Source organism: Aethalodelphis obliquidens, unplaced genomic scaffold (assembly GCF_003676395.1).
Source record: "Aethalodelphis obliquidens isolate GAN/ISIS:26980383/991018 unplaced genomic scaffold, ASM367639v1 scaffold55, whole genome shotgun sequence".
Classification (NCBI taxonomy): Eukaryota; Metazoa; Chordata; class Mammalia; order Artiodactyla; family Delphinidae; genus Aethalodelphis; species Aethalodelphis obliquidens.
In genome coordinates, this window is record NW_020837999.1 from 10,842,479 (window position 1) to 10,858,708 (window position 16,230).

Consider the following 16,230-nt stretch of genomic DNA (forward strand, 5'->3'; position numbering starts at 1 on the left):
ATCTTTTAGTTGTTTCGACTAGGACAAATTTCAGAGTAAGCCTTCCCCTCACCTGACTTTACTAACTAACCCAGAGTCATCCTGTTAATTCTTCCATTGCTTTGTGATCTTTACTTTTGACTCTTCCCTTTCATTTCTGTTTTTCCAATTTTCTTCTAACACCACATTGTACTGTTTATTTTTCTTGGTCTTCATCTTGGTACCTCTTACTTTTTTAAAGCATTCTCCCATTTAGAAACCAAAAAGACCTACATTCCCTTCAGTGTTAACTGGATTTTTTAAGTAAACGAAATGAAATTGAATCAAAGGCATAAGGTACCATCTTGTTTTGAAAAATCATAGCCTTTTTGTTCCAACCCCAAATATTCTGATACCCAGGGAAGCATCTTCTTGCCATTAGTTGAGAATCACTTGTTCATTATACCCTAGAAACCAAATCAGTCTTCTCTCACAGTATCCAAATGGGTACCTTCTCTTTAATTCCCATTCCAAAACCTGCTTCATTAAGGCATTTCATTGATTATCACCAAAGACTTGGAAATTTTTCATGCAAAAACGTTTTTTAAAGATAAAGTTTTCTCTCCCTATAGTTATATCCCCTGTATCTTAAGGCCTTTCAGACTGTAAGCCTGCTGTAAGCAGGGACCATGCCTTATTTTTGTCTTTTGTTACAAAACACACCCTGTGATGTGTTTGTGCGCTATGAATATTGAATTATACAAATGATATGGACTCAACATAGCCACCTGCCAATACAACAGCTAAATGCTCACTATTTTGAAAAAGGTACATCAACGTAAAACATTAAGATTTAAATGCCTATCAATGATCCCTAGTCCACTGGATGCTTTTTTCAAGGCATTATGCTCAAATGATAGAAACTGGATATCTATTTGTTTTACTTATTATGGCATCCTCATACTTAGTACCTTACTTGTTTAACATGTTTTAGTTTGGAAAAGGTATTTGTGAACATCATCTCCGTTGATTCTGGAAAAAGCATCTTGTAGTAGGACTAATTTCTCTACTTTTTTCATTAAGTAATGCTGATAGAAGAGAGTTCAAAATACTGGGTTTGCCACTCAAAGCTCTGATACATTAGGGAAGTCACTCTTGAGCTTCAGTTTCCTCATTGGCAAGTGGGGATGATACTTACCTCACAAGATTGTGTGAAAAAATGAAAGAACATATGTGAAAGCACCTAGCACATCAGACACAATAAGGGACTGAGAAATCAGTTCCCTTCCCCCTCACCATTTATTGGGTTGGCCAAAAAGTGCCTTTGGTTTTTAAGTAAAAATAAAAGACATTTTCACCAAGAACTTTATTGAACATCATATTCACCCTTTTGTTCCACTACCTTCTGCCATTTTTCAGGCAACTTCATACTTTCATCTTCCCAAAACTTTTTTTGAGCAAAGAACTGTTCCAGGTACCTTTTACAGTCTAACAGGGAATGGAAATTTCCATTAAGAGAATTTTGTGAAGACTGAAATAAATGGAAATCCAAAGGTGCAATGTCTAGTGAATACGGTGGATGAATCAGAACTTCCCAGCCAAGCTGGGAAGCCACCACCCCTTCTTTCTAATTTTTCAAACTGCAAGAGTTGACCATCGTTCTTTGCAGGATGCCAAAAATCCTGGAGGACCCACCTGCCATATTCTGGGAGTGTTGCCAGAAGTCGACCTTGAACTCTAGATCAGTACTTAAAGATTGAACACTTGGACAGAAAAGGCTATCTAGAAATTCCTGCCTGTGTCTTGTGTTTGACTGATTAAGAGGCAGTAGGCCAGAGAATGTATCCGTAGTGAGAGAGTATCCAAGTTGGCTTAAAGATCTGTTTTTATCTCCAACTATTATAATTAAATCCCATGAACAATTATAGTTTTTTGATTCTCTCCTCCCTACCCTGACTTTTTCTTTGCATTTTCGTCTCCTTTCCTTAGGTATAAACCATTTCATACTTACTCAAAGCCATTCCTCCATATCCATTTTAATAAAAAAAGACCTGCTATGTCTAGTAGAAAGGACTCCAGCATTAAGTCAGGGATCTAGGTGGGAGCTAATGTGGTCCCAAATGGGTAGAAATCCCTGGCTGATATTAGAATTTTAAAAACAATATTTAAAAATAATCTCTAGAGAATAGCATTCCCTTTTAAGCCCCTGCACTGACAGAGTTATGGAATAGAAAGTCATAGAGAAGATACCTTAATCTTCAATAAATAGCCTCCTAAGAAGTGACCTAAAATCCTACCTCATAATGTATGATAAAATTTTACTAGCTGAGTTTATTTGTGGTTGGCAAGTATTCTGGTTCCATGGTTATATTAACATTATTTCCCGGTTTTCAGAGTATTATGTATTATGTATTTATGGTAGGAAATTTGGGAAATGTAAAAAAGCTTAAGGAATAATGGTTACTCTTAATATCTGTCAACTCTAATCCCATATGCATGATTTTTATCCTCTCACACCCCCCAGGAAACCACAATAGAGCATAAGTAGTTAATAAGACACTTAGTGGCAGATCATGCTCAGATCAAATAAATATATAAAATATTTATTTTAGAAATTAAGTTATTAAAAATTAAATACATTATTTTAAAAATCACCAGAGACATAAGCAACCACAAATAAGAGCTGGCAGAAAAAACAACAGATAAGAGTCCTAATGATTTAGGTTTTGGAATGATCATATACAGAGTATAAAATGAATATCTATAAAATTTTAAATATAAAAGATGAAATCACAAAATTGAACAAGTAATAAGAGACTAACAAAAATGAAAAGAGTGACTTCAAAAAGAACCTAAAGATATATTTTAGAAATTAAAAATAGAAATGCTGAAATTAAAATTCAATGGATAGGGCTCCCCTGGTGGCTCAGTGGTTAAGAATCTGCCTGCCAATGCAGGCGACACAGGTTCGAGCCCTGGTCCAGGAAGATCCCACATGCCACGGAGCAACTAAGCCCGTGTGCAACAACTACTGAGCCTGCATGCCACAACTACTGAAGCCCGTGCACCTAGAGCCTGTGCTCCGCAACAAGAGAAGCCACTGCAACGAGAAGCCTGCACACTGCAACGAAGAGTAGCCCCCACTTGCCACAACTAGAGAAAGCCCATGTGCATCAACAAAGACCCAATGCAGCCAAAAATAAATAAAATAAATTTATAAAAAAAAATTCAATGAATAATGTCTCATAAATTGCTGGTGCAACGTAAGTTGGTACAACCCCTTTGAATAGCATTCTGGCATGGCCCTTTAAAATCAAAGATTTTGCATCCTCTATGACCCAGCAATTCCATTCCTATAGAAATGTGACTGCACAGGAATGAAAATGAATAAAACAGAGCTACAAGAAATAATTTCAATGAATATTTATTTATTTATAGCCACACCACGTGGCATGTTGGATCTTAGTTCCTTGAGCAGGGATCGAACCCACGCCCCTTGCATGGGAAGCGTGGAGTATTAAGCACTGGACCGCCAGGGAAATCCTCTATGAATTTTATAAACATAATTTTGAGCAAAAGAAGTAAGACACAAAAGAATATAGCAATACAATTCCAGTTTTCAAAAGCAAACTATACTGATTAAATCTATATACATAAAGTGATTTTAAAAAGTATAAAACAAAGAAATGATTGCTACAAAAGTCTAGCAAGTATTTACTGCTGAGGAGTGCAAAGAGGTATGATTAAGGGGCACACAGCCATTTCTTGGCTTGGAAGATGATACATGTGTGCTTGCGATATAATTTTTCATTATATTATACATTTATGTTTTATGTTCTTTTCTGTATGTTCAGTAAATTTCACACTAAAAACACTTTAAAAACTCAATAACTAGGTTAAATAGCATATTAAACACAGCTGAAGAGGGAATTAGTGAAGTGGAAAATAAAACTTAAAAAATTATCTAGTATGTAGTAAAGAGACAGCCCTTTAAAGATGTAAAAAGAAGTTAAGATATGTTGGGGGAAATGAGAAGATCTTACATCACAGCCTCAGAAAGAATGAGCAGATAGAATGGAGGTGAGGCAATATGCTACAATATGACTGAGAATTTTGCAGACACATAGTAGTAAAATTGCAGTTAACTTAGGAAAAAGAGAAGATTGTAAAAGCAGCCAGAGAGAAAAGACATATCATCTATAAAAGAACACAGCTGACAGCTCTTATGAGAGATATTTAGAAATGAAGTATTCTAAATTCCTTATGTTATTCATGAGAAATATTAAGATACAGATTAGATGAGATTGTGTTAAATTAGGTATCACAGTAAGGTTTAAAGAATAGCAAAGAATAAAATTAGAGTGTATAAGTTACTAAACAGTTGAGAGAATAAAATAAAATAAAGTAAAAGCAAACAAAACAGGAATGATTTTAGCAGCAAAAACCATGCAAGCTGGCTTTGTAAAGTTTCCCACAGTGCTGTGGCCATAGGCACCCAGACACCTGCCCTCCCCACCACAAACCACTGCCAAAGTAGCTCAAGGTGAAGATCAATTTAGCTGAAGGGACAGTAAAAGAAGAGCTCTAGAGGAGACTGGCAAGATTTTCAGCTAAACTAATTCTTGCAGACATTGAAACCAAACTCAAAAGGGCAGTGAGAAAGAATAAATCATCTGCCAAAAAATTACAAATGAAAAAAGAGAGCAAAAGGGAAACAGGCTGAAATGTCTATCCAGGAAACTAAAGACAAATAACCTGCAGACGTTGAAGAAAGTAGAAATGAGGAGAGTTAGCAGGAGAGAGAGACGTCAGTCTGATTAATATCATTTACCAAGTCTTGGTGGTTTCTGTGTCCTTTTTACAATCCAGAAAAATATTTTTATCACCTACTTTGTAAATGCAAGTTTTTAAAAAATAGCTCTAAAATCACATGTTTGGAAGGAATGAATACCACCACATCCAATTGTGTGTGCATGTACATACTTTTTTTAAAAGAAAAATTCACATGCTGTCTATTCTTTTTTTTTTGTACAACCAAAACATGTGGGGATATTTATTTGAGAGGTTTTGACTGTCTTGATAAGGAGGGCAGTTTTCACATCCTATACCTTGAAGTATAACTAAAAGGCAATTTGGAGTCACAGTTATTCATTTAATATGCCTGAAATATTTCAAACTATTTAATGTCTGTCTCCAAGCCATTTTATAGATATAGTGAGGGAGAGAGAGAATTGCTTCTAAAGAAAACTGCTCCCTAATCTTGGCCTACATGACTTTTTAGATTTTTGGTACTTAAATTTAAAGATTTGTTTACAGATTATTCATAATATCTGAACATGATTTAATAAAATCACAACTATGAAAGAAAAATGAAGAATTATTAAATTGTTAAATGACAATTTAAACACAAAACATAAAAAGAAAAACATGAAATAACCCAAATGCCATTAACAGGAGAACGAATAGAAAACTTCTGATATATTGTACTAATGCAATGCTATACAGTGGCAAAAATACAAACATAATAATGTGCAAAACATTTATAAATTTCGGGGCTTCCCTGGTGGCGCAGTGGGTGAGAGTCCGCCTGCCGATTCAGGGGACACGGGTTCGTGCCCCGGTCCGGGAAGATCCCACATGCCGCGGAGCGGCTGGGCCCGTGAGCCATGGCCGCTGAGCCTGCGCGTCCGGAGCCTGTGGTCCGCAACGGGAGAGGCCACAACAGTGAGAAGCCCGCGTACCGCAAAAATAAAAAAATAAAAATAAAAAAAAAACATTTATAAATTTTAGAAAATAATTATACTGTTCAGTGAGAAAAAAACCAAATAGCTGGCATGTCCATGCTGCATTATACCATTTAAAAAATGAAGCTCAAAAGCAAGTAAATGAAACAATGTTTTGGTTAAGAACAACATACATAAGTGGTAAACAAATTTTTTTAAAAGAACATAACAAAGCACTAAAAATTTGTGATAGTGGTTACCTTTTTTGGTAAGATAGGGAGATGGTGTAGGTAGATCATGAATATTTGTAATGTTCTTATTTTGGTAAGTGACTTTTATTACACTGTAATATACCTACATATTGTATATATAGCCTTTCGTGTGTATCAAATATAATATTTTTTCAGAGAGAGAATCATTGCCAACTTCCTGTGAATTTTGATCAGTATTTCTATCATCCTTCTGCATCACTTGCCAGAATTCAAATCAATTATAGTTGAGACCCTGAAGGAAACATTTTCTCCTGAGTAGGAGAAATCTAATAGTTGCCTTCTTTTATTGTAAGCTTTTAATTTCTCTAATGTCTGGTTAACCCCCAAATATAAACCACAATTAATGCAGCAATTCTGCAAAGTATCTGAACAAATACAAAAATATGAAAATATCTTATCTCTTTGTAATTTTTTTTTAGAGTTGGCAAATAATTTTGTGTGGAATTACCTACAGTCATAGTGGGCAAATGAGTGAGGGTATTTTCATCCTGTAGAGTAAGGAGACAAAATAGCCATACCTCCTGGTTGTCTAGTTTGGACTCCGATAGTATTGAAATATAGATTTCATTTTTTTCCTGATGAAAAACATTATGAAGTGAAAAAACACATCTAAAAGAAGTTATGCTTTTGTCTGACTACCGCAAAAAAAAAAAAAGGCTGTTTTGTAATGAAAACAATGAAAAGACATTCTTAAAATGGAAAACGTCAGCTGTGGGTTTGCAACAGTTTCAAGAATGCATCTATTGGGTCCTAAGGAAGGAAGAGGCGCCAAAAGCAACAACTTGAGTAAGGTTATCGAGAACCCACATGTGTCATACAGATGGAGGAGTCTGGTGCACTTTAAGAAGCCCACCACTGCAAGGTGAAGGTAATTTCAAAATTAATTCACCTAGCTACGCAGATGTCTTATTCTCTTGCTCCTATTGTAGTGATCAAGATTTCAGGAATGCATTTCCTCGAAGATGCCCACTTGTAGGAAGGGACATTCACTTTATGCTCTTTTAAATATTTATGTTAGTATTCACTCCCCGGCCCCCCCCCCAAATACCTGTACAAAACAAAAGATTAGAACTGGGAGGAAAGGAGGGAGAAGAGTAACAACAAAAAGGAGAGTGAGTTTGGGAGCAACCTCTCTAAGGTTACAGACTCTGCTCCATGTTTGTAGTCTTGGAGCTCCTTGCTATAATGTGAAGCAGAGTAAGTAAGCAACAAAAATATGGGCCCCCTGTGAAAGTGGCTGTTCTGTGTCCCTCATGTTCTTCTAGGAGAGGCTGAGCGACCATGTATTTGTATATTACACTAGGAAAGTGTTGTATACAAATCCAGCAGTTCAGGAAAATTTATTTCAATATTTCTGGAAATAAAGTTTCACACTTATTACTACTTAATGTGCATCAAGTTGAGACAGGAGGAAAGGGGGCAGGGCACAACCTTTAAAAGAATGACACAGCTGTTGAGGATACAATATAAACTAGTTAGAACCAATTAGGCCCAAGATGGTGGAAGATTCAAATTCTAGTAGACCTTGAAGCTCATTGTAATACATTAGCATGCTAAATAACACACCCACAGGCACCAAGACAGTTCTGAGGCAGACCATGAAAGGCCAAAAAGTGGGTGGCGGCCCAAGTCCTGGAAATCCCTGCCCCTTCTTCAAAATAGTTAGAATATTCCTCCTACTCATTCGTGTATGGAATTACTCAGCCCATAAAACTAACCACACCCTCAGCCCAGGGCTGCTCTCGACTTCTGAGACGACTGCATTCTGCCTGTGGAATGTGTATCTCTCTAAATTTGCTTTCACTTTACCGTGGCTTGCTCTTGGATTCTTTCCTAAAGGAGGCCAAGGACCCTCACTTGGTGGCCTGCCCCATGGACTCACTCGCCTAAAACCTGGGACATGACCATCTTCTTGAGCCCCCCATTTTCCTGCAACAAAGTGGTAGTCAAATGGTAGTGTTCACACAATACTATATTTTACAGAGATACTGGTTTGCCACTGAGTGGTTCAAATGAACATTAACAAAATTGTGGCTGTCTAGTTATTTCAGAAAGTCTTAAAAATTCTAATGGAAATGTAACTTCTTGATAGTTTCTTCTTTTCTATTTTACTGTATTTAACGAAGAGGTTTGGTTCTCCGAGTAGGCATTTACTGTAAAAGGATGCATACTTTGCTGAGTCACCTTCCTTACTGTTACTGACCTGGTTTCTTGGACTCTTTAATCACTAGAAATTGATACGAGACCAGACAAGGAATTCACGCAAGACTTTATAAGGACTACCGCTGCAGCACGAGGGAGTGAAAACAAGCAACAGGTTCACTTGCTCAGTCCCTGAGGCGGGGTAAGCTGGTTCCTTAAATGGGGTGAGGGTAGAGGCTGATCTGCGGGTGGGGCCCGAGGCGTGGCTTAGGTGGTCTGACCACCCTCTTGGTGGTGCTGTGTGCCGGGATCACGGCAGTACCCTGCTTTTGCTCCTGGCACCTCAGAAGTAGCAGCTGGGTTTTGGCCTTTTGTATCCTATTGTTCAGAACTGTCCCGACTGTGCATGTGTGTGGATATCTTTAGTCCTGTATAGTTTCTTTGTATTCTGTTGCTCAAGGAGACATTTGTCCAGGTGCAAGGACGGAGGAAAGGGTCTCTGGTTCCAGGTCCCAGCCTGTCTCATTATTATCTCACAGCGTTTCTTGTTTTAAATCCTTACATTCTTTCTCAAATTTATTTTGCTTCACATGATTACACATTTCTTCAAAAACTGAAAATTAACGCATCTAGAGCCCAGAATAACTGCATTGGTTTATAACTTTGTGACCAGAAATCTGCAATTCTTGGTACTTCTATTTTCACAGTAACATTAGGGTTGGATAGGTAGTTTTATTTTTTCTCACTCAAGTTCTTCAGGATTTAAGTGGTAGAGAAGAAGAAATGTAATTCTCAATTCAATGCAATCATTGTTTTTGTTATACTTGAAAACACTTTTGTTGTTCAGAGTTAAAACAAAACATGAACCCAAATTACCTGTATTCCTAACTTAACTCTCCTTTACTCAAATACCAGCAGTGTCTGCAGCCAGACAAAAGTAGAGAACACTTGATGGAGGGAAGCTAGAATGGAAGGAGACACTGGTTCATTGTCATTAAAATATTTTATCTTGGGAAATTTTACAAAAACATATTTTCACAGAAACACATTGTTAGGGCCCTTCCTAGGGCCATAGAAGAAGCCGGTGCAGATGAGAAGCCCTGAAATGTAAGCTTTATTAGCTTCATGATAAATCCTCCTCTGCTTGAACTTCTATGTCCTTCTAGCTCCTGTCCCTTTTCTTCTCTTCCCTTTATAGCAATACTCCTTGAAGTGAACTGGCAATGCTGCTGTCTCTGCTTACTCTCTTCTGTTTTGTTCAGGATCCCATCATTCCTCTAAAACTGTTACTGAGCTCACTCTGCTCGCTGCACGACCGACAGGCCAATAAACCGGGAGACGAACTGTTGCGGCAAGGAATAATGACTTTAATCAGAAAGCTAGCAGATCAAGAAGATGGCAGACTAGAGTCCACCCCAACAAAATCTTCCCTCAGTCCCAATTCGGGCTCCTTTATACAGAGGAAGGGGAGTGGGAGGGGCCCACTGCGATGCCAACCAATGGCTGACTGGGACTGCTAACGGTAGCCTTCTAAGGGTTGCTCCCTAATGGCTGCTCACCAACGGTGGTCTGCTTCCGGGAGGGGCCCGCTGTGACCAATGGCCGACCAATGGCTAAGCGGGACTGCTACCAGTCACTGCTAACAACCCCACACCTGCCCCGCCTCTATTATACCCCAATCATGTATTAGTCATTCCTCCCAACAGCCTTAATAGATGTCCATCCCCATTTTAAAACAGGGTCCAGAGCATAAGTGCACTACTAACTTGCCCAAGGTCACAGAAAAAAAATACAAAAAACACACAACTATTGTCAAAACTGTGGTTCCCAGTCCTCATTGTATTTGGCCTGTCAGCAGCATTTGAAACAGTGAACATCCCTTCTTTAAACAAGACCTTCCCTTGGCTTCTGGAATACAACTCTCTCTTGATTCTCTGTAACTCACTGGTTGCACCAGGGTCTTGTTTACTGGCTCTTCCTCTTCTTCCTGACAGCTAGATAGATGTTGGAACACTCTCAGGCTTACTTCTCTGAACTTTTGTTTCCCTCCTCATCTACATCCCCTCCCTGTGTGTCATGTATATCCCTTTCCTATTCTCTGAATTCCAGGCTCTATATCCAACTGCTCAGTTCCATCTCTACTTGATTGCCTAACTAATCACAACAAAACTGGAGAAACAAACTCTTGATTTGTACCCTGCTTGTCCTAGATCTCAGTAAAGTGCCATTTCATTCTTTCATTTGCACAAGCTAAACAAAAGCATTAAATCATTCGTGACTCCTATTTTTCTCTCACTCTCCCCTCAGGCTATGGATAGCAAATCCTATTGACAATATTTCTCCCCATCTTTTCATACCGTCTTTCTCTTATTGCATCAACTCAGGTATTATGTAATTCTTTGTGAAGTCATTCATTTATACTTGTTACCTGAGAGTTGGTTAGTCTAGAATCAGTGAATGGGCTAGAGCCTGGGACAGAAATGATTTGTTTTGCTCTACATTTTTCTTGCTCCCTTAAAAGGAAGAGAAGAAAAAAAGGAGAGTGGCAACCATCAAAACACCTTCCTCTCTGCTCATCAAAATTAATTCAGTTCACTGCCACATTAGGCCAAATAAAGATTGGCATAAGAGTAGTTACGAATTTCAAGCACTCAGCCTATAGGATTTCTACTTCTATGCCACCTCTTATCAATCTCGTTTATTAATAATGCTACTGTATTTTATTTATCTTTGTGCTTTACAATTATTATAACAGCAAAATTTATATTAATTTCTACTCTTAAAATTAAACTTTTTGTCACACGAGGTAATTGTCAGTATTCTTGAATCTGGTTATGGAACGGGTATATAGAAAACAACAACTGCTTATGTTTGAACCCAGGAGTAATGGAATTAGAGATTGGTTATTTGAAAATTAGTTGCTTTTTAACATCTCAAGTAGATACTTTTTTTCTGCCCTTTGGCCTCCTCTCTCCCCCTCTACTATGCATTGTGTATCTGCATTAGGCATCAACCAAACCTCCCCCATGGGTAGAAATACTTGCTCAACCATAAAGAGCAACATTCTCCTAGCATCAACAAGTCAACTCCTTAAAAGATAACATTCTTTCTTGATCTTGTAAGGGGCCACGATGATGCTTAGATCTAGATTGTGTAAACTGTCAATAATACATCATTTAATGTGTAGCCCTCTGTAGCAACAAACTTATATAACTGTGCCTTGATTTCTAACGGGCAGAACAGTTCTCGGAGTTTTCTTTTTCTTTTTTTTTTTTAATAGATTTTTGTTGTTGTGGTTTTATAAATTTGTTTTTTTTATTTTTGGCTGTGTGGGTCTTCATTGCTGCATGCGGGCTTCCTCTAGTTGTGGCAAGTGGGGGCTACTCTTCTTTGAGGTGCGTGGGCTTCTCATTGTGGTTGCTTCTCTTGTTGCAGAGAATGGGCTCTAGGCATGCGGGCTTCAGTAGTTGTGGCACGTGGGCTCAGTAATTGTGGCTCCCAGGCTCTAGAGCGCAGGCTCAGTAGTGGTGGCTCACGGGCTTAGTTGCTCCGCGGCATGTGGGATCTTCCCGGACCAGGGCTCAAACCCGCATCCCCTGCACTGGCAGATGGATTCTTAACCACTGTGCCACCAGGGAAGTCCTCTCAGAGCTTTATGAGATGCTGTTCCTGGGCTATAATCATCAAATTTGGCTCAAAATTTTCCATTTCTTTCCTTTTTTTTCTTTTTGCTTTGTTTTATTTTATTTTTTAAATTTATTTTATTGAAATATGTTAATTTACAACATTGTGTTAGTTTCTGCTGTATAGCAAAGTGATTCAGTTATACATATGAATATAGATTCTTTTTCATATTCTTTTCCATTATGGTTTATTACAAGATACTGAATATAGTTCCCTGTGCTATACAGTAGGACCTTGGTGTTTATCCATTTGTTTCTTGATCTATTGATTAATTTTTCATCAACATTGAGATGTTCTTGAATTTCAGGACTTAGAAATTTTTATTACTCTTTATTGTAAAGTACACTGAATATTAACCAACTACCTTTACAATAAACAAATACAGTAACAGTAACTCACACTAACACAAAACATATTCCTAACAAGCCATTTTTTTTCTGTCTGGGGCAGTTTTAAAGTCACCTTTTCCCCCCACAAAAACAGAAATGTACTTATACAAAAGCCATCTTTTTAAACAAAGCTAATGATTCACAAAAAACCATGAATATAGTATGTAACTAGTTGATACACATCTAATAGATTTTGTTAAAATCAGTCTCATAGTAACATGTCTGAAGTGTTCTTTAGCAAAATATGTGAAGAGAAGACTTTATCAATGTCTAAAAAAGTGGGCCTTCTTTATAGACAATCTGGGAAATTATCATAAAATATTAAAATTTTCCTTATAATTTTTAAGACTAATTTTTCAAAAATACCCAGTTACAAATTTACTATCAGGTACACTACGTTGCACATTTAATGCCTTTTAAACTAATTATAAATGACAAATATAGTACCTGTGAATTCATTAATGTCTTCATAAAAATTAGAATTTGATTACAATTGAGAGGAAGATATGGTTTTTGATAGAATAGTAACTGTGGGATAATACAAACACAAAAATTTGTGAACCATTCCCTCAGATTACCTAGCAATGTTGGGAACAGTAGGTGGTCAATAAACCTCTAATGGATTGAATTTAAGACTCTTCACAGCCTTTCCCTACCTGATTTTCCAGCTTTGTTTCACGACGGCATCTTACACTATTCCAGAATACTTGCTGTTGTTGACATTACTCAGGAGCCTCAGATTCTATGCTTTTGCACATATCAGTCCCTGTATCTGGGATGCCCTCATCCTGATTTCTGACTTTGATATCCAACTCATTTGTGAAGATTAGCTCAAATGCCACTTTTTATAGGCAGCCTTCTCCAATATTTCTACGCTACCACATATACATACAGCTATGTATTACAGTTATTTGTATGTATATATATCCACTTTAAGCTCTTTGAGGGGAGAAACTTGTTTTGTTCATTGTTTGTCTCTTAGTACCTAGCACAACACCCTATAAATGTTCATTGAATTGATTGATTAAAGTGGAGATTTTTAAGTTTTTCTAAGGTTCATATCTTTTGCTAAAGATGATATGAATTTATGGAAGAAATATCTTTGGGAAATATGCTTTAGATCTTGTGCACTCAAAGCCAGTGACTGAAGAAAATTCTGGCTTTATTACTGATAAATCTGTGAGCTACTCTCAGGGAGGGATAGAATATATACTAGTGAAGCTCTTAATATATGCCAATCCACCACTGATGGTTTGATTTCATACTCTGCTAAATTGTCTGCTATGTACAAATATCAACAATTTAGAAAAGAACACTGCCTCAAGTTGTGATGGGTGCCACTGTGCTGTAAGAAGGGCTATAACTCAGCTGAGATTGGCTCCAGAGGTAGTAGTTTCTGGAGTTCAATTCTCCCTTGAAAAATTCCCCATTGGATCAGAGGTAATGCTGATTTATGAATCATCTGAAGATTGAGCTGGTGGGTGGATTAATGAAGAAAAACAAAGGAAAACCTAAAACCAAAAGCAAGATGAGATAAGCCACAGACTGGAGAAAAATATTTATAAATCAAATATCTGATAAAGGACTTGTACCAAGAATATATAAAGAATCCTTACAACTCAATCCTAAAACAAATAACCCATTTTAAAAATGGACAAAAGACTTGAATAGACAGATCACCAAAGAAGACACACTAATGGCTAACAAGTATATGAAAAGTACTTCAAATTAGTAGCATTAAGGAAATGAAAATTAATACCAAATTGAAACAGGAAGGAAGGGAGCATTTTAAAAAAATGACATAGCCATTGTGGATACAACATAAACTGGTTAGAACCAACTAGGTCCAAGATGACAGAAGATGTGACTTCCAGTAGAGCTTTAGCCTCATTATATGCTCATTGTAATATATTAGCATGCTACTGAGCTATGACCAGGTGTGAGGCTGACCATAAAAGGCCAAAAAGTGGGTGGTAGCCCAAATCCTCAAAATCCCCACCCCTTCTCCAAAATAGCTGGAATAATCCTCCCACTTCTTAGCCTATGGAATTACCCAGCCCATACAAACTAACCACACCGTATTTTGGGCCACTCTCAAACCTTTTGAGACAGACTGCATTCTGTCTATGGGATGTGTATCTCTCGCAATAAATCTACTTCTTACCTACCACTTTGCCTCTTGCTGAATTCCTTCTGTGCTGAGACATAAAGAACCTGAGCTTCATTAAGTCCTGAGACCAGGTGTGCAATTTCAATTAAAAGACAGGGTTTGGGCTTCCCTGGTGGCGCAGTGGTTGAGAGTCCGCCTGCCGATGCAGGGGATACGGGTTCGTCCCTGGTCCGGGAAGATCCCACATGCCGCGGAGCGGCTGGGCCTGTGAGCCCAGCCCGCGGCTGCTGAGCCTGCGCATCCAGAGCCTGTGCTCCGCAATGGGAGAGGCCACAGCAGTGAGAGGTCCGCGTACCGTAAAAAAAAAAAAAAAGACAGTGGGTTTGAGTCTCAGCCCATGGGTTCAAGGCCCAATCTGAGTTTTGGCTGAGTAAAAGTCTAAGCCTGTGGGTTCAAGAACCAATCTGAGTTTTGGCTGGGTTCGAACCCCTTCTGAGTTGTGCAGTTTCAAAATGAGATGCCATTACACACCCTCTAGGAAGGTATAATTTAAAAAGCAGAAAATACCAAGTGTTGGTAAGGATATAGAGAAACTGGAATTCCCATACATTACTGGTGGAAATGTATCAGCACAACCACTTTTGAAGACAGATTGGTAGTTTCTTAAAAATTACACACAGCCCAATAATTCCACTCATAGAAATCTAACCAAGAGAAATGAAAAAGATAGGCCCACACAAAGACTTCTACAAACATTTTTAAAGCAACATTATAATAGTCATTATAAGCAGAAACAACCCAAATGTTCATCACCCAGGGAGTGGATAAACAAAAGATGGTATAACCACACAATGAATACTATCTTGTGTTAAAAAAGAACAAAATACTATGCATACTACACAACAGATGAACTTTAAAAACTTTATGTTAGTGATAGAGGCCAGATGCAAAAGGCTACATAGTGTCAGAAAGTAGAATGGTGGTTGCCAGGGGTTGGGGAGAGGGAAAAATGGGGAGTTTAACAGGTTTAACAGGTACAAATTTTCAAATGTTTGTGCATTTGTTTGTGCATTTGTGCAATGTTGGGGAAGATGAAAAAGTTCTGTAGCTAGAGGCAGAAAGTAACCATTGTGAATATCTAAGCCTAGACATTCTTCATAACAAAGGCCTAATCTCCAGGGAAAAAGACTTTCCCAGAGCCTTATCTTATGTGAGGGAAGGGCATTTCTTCAACTCCAGTTCCCTCTAGCCTTTCTGTCTCACCTAAATAGATAGAGGGGGAAGCTAACAAACACTTGTGAAGGTCACAGCCCAGGGACCAAGGCCCACTGAAAGAGTGAGATTTAATCATAAGATTATAGAATGATTCTCTTCTTCCATACTTTACCACCATACCAATAGGGCTCTAGTAGAATAACAGTGAATTACAGCTGAAGGAGATGCAAGCTCTCTGAGGAGGAGTTCTTATGGAAGCCCAAAAACTAGAGAGAGAAAAAGGACACTAGAGAAATTTGAACCCTCTGGCACATGCAGCTATGGAAAACATTAAACACAGCCCAACTTCTAACCATATTAACATAAAATCTCACACTAAAGGCCTATCTGCTTCAGTCCCTATTATCTGATATACCATGTCCAGCTTTCAACAAAAAAATTTACAAGTCATGCTAAAATGCAAGAAAAAACACAGTCTGAAAAGACAAAGAAAGCAACAGGACCAGGCCCAGCTTGACAGAGATATTAGAGTTATCAGATTGGGAATTTAACTATGGTCATTATGTTAAGGGCTCTAATGGAAAGTGTAAGAAAACATGCATGAACAGATGGGTAATATAAGCAGAGATATGGAAACTCTAGGAAAGAATCAAAAGGAAATGCTATAAACCAAAAGCACTGTAACAGAACTGATGACTCTATAAAAGGCATTCATCACTACTCTTGACACAGCAGAA

General features: G+C 37.9%; 1 protein-coding gene across 3 annotated transcripts in view; it reads left to right on the forward strand.

The window, feature by feature from the left end:
* The first annotated feature begins 5,731 nt into the window (after positions 1-5,731).
* The window catches only part of CCDC181 (coiled-coil domain containing 181), a 49,712-nt gene continuing 39,213 nt past the window's right edge, over positions 5,732-16,230 (forward strand). For 2 of the 3 annotated variants that reach the window (XM_027086379.1, XM_027086380.1), the window contains exons 1-2: positions 5,732-7,906; positions 8,185-8,297. The gene's annotated coding sequence lies outside the window, so the exon portion shown is untranslated. The remainder of the gene's footprint in view (positions 7,907-8,184; positions 8,298-16,230) is intronic. The other variant, XM_027086382.1, reaches the window with a different exon arrangement.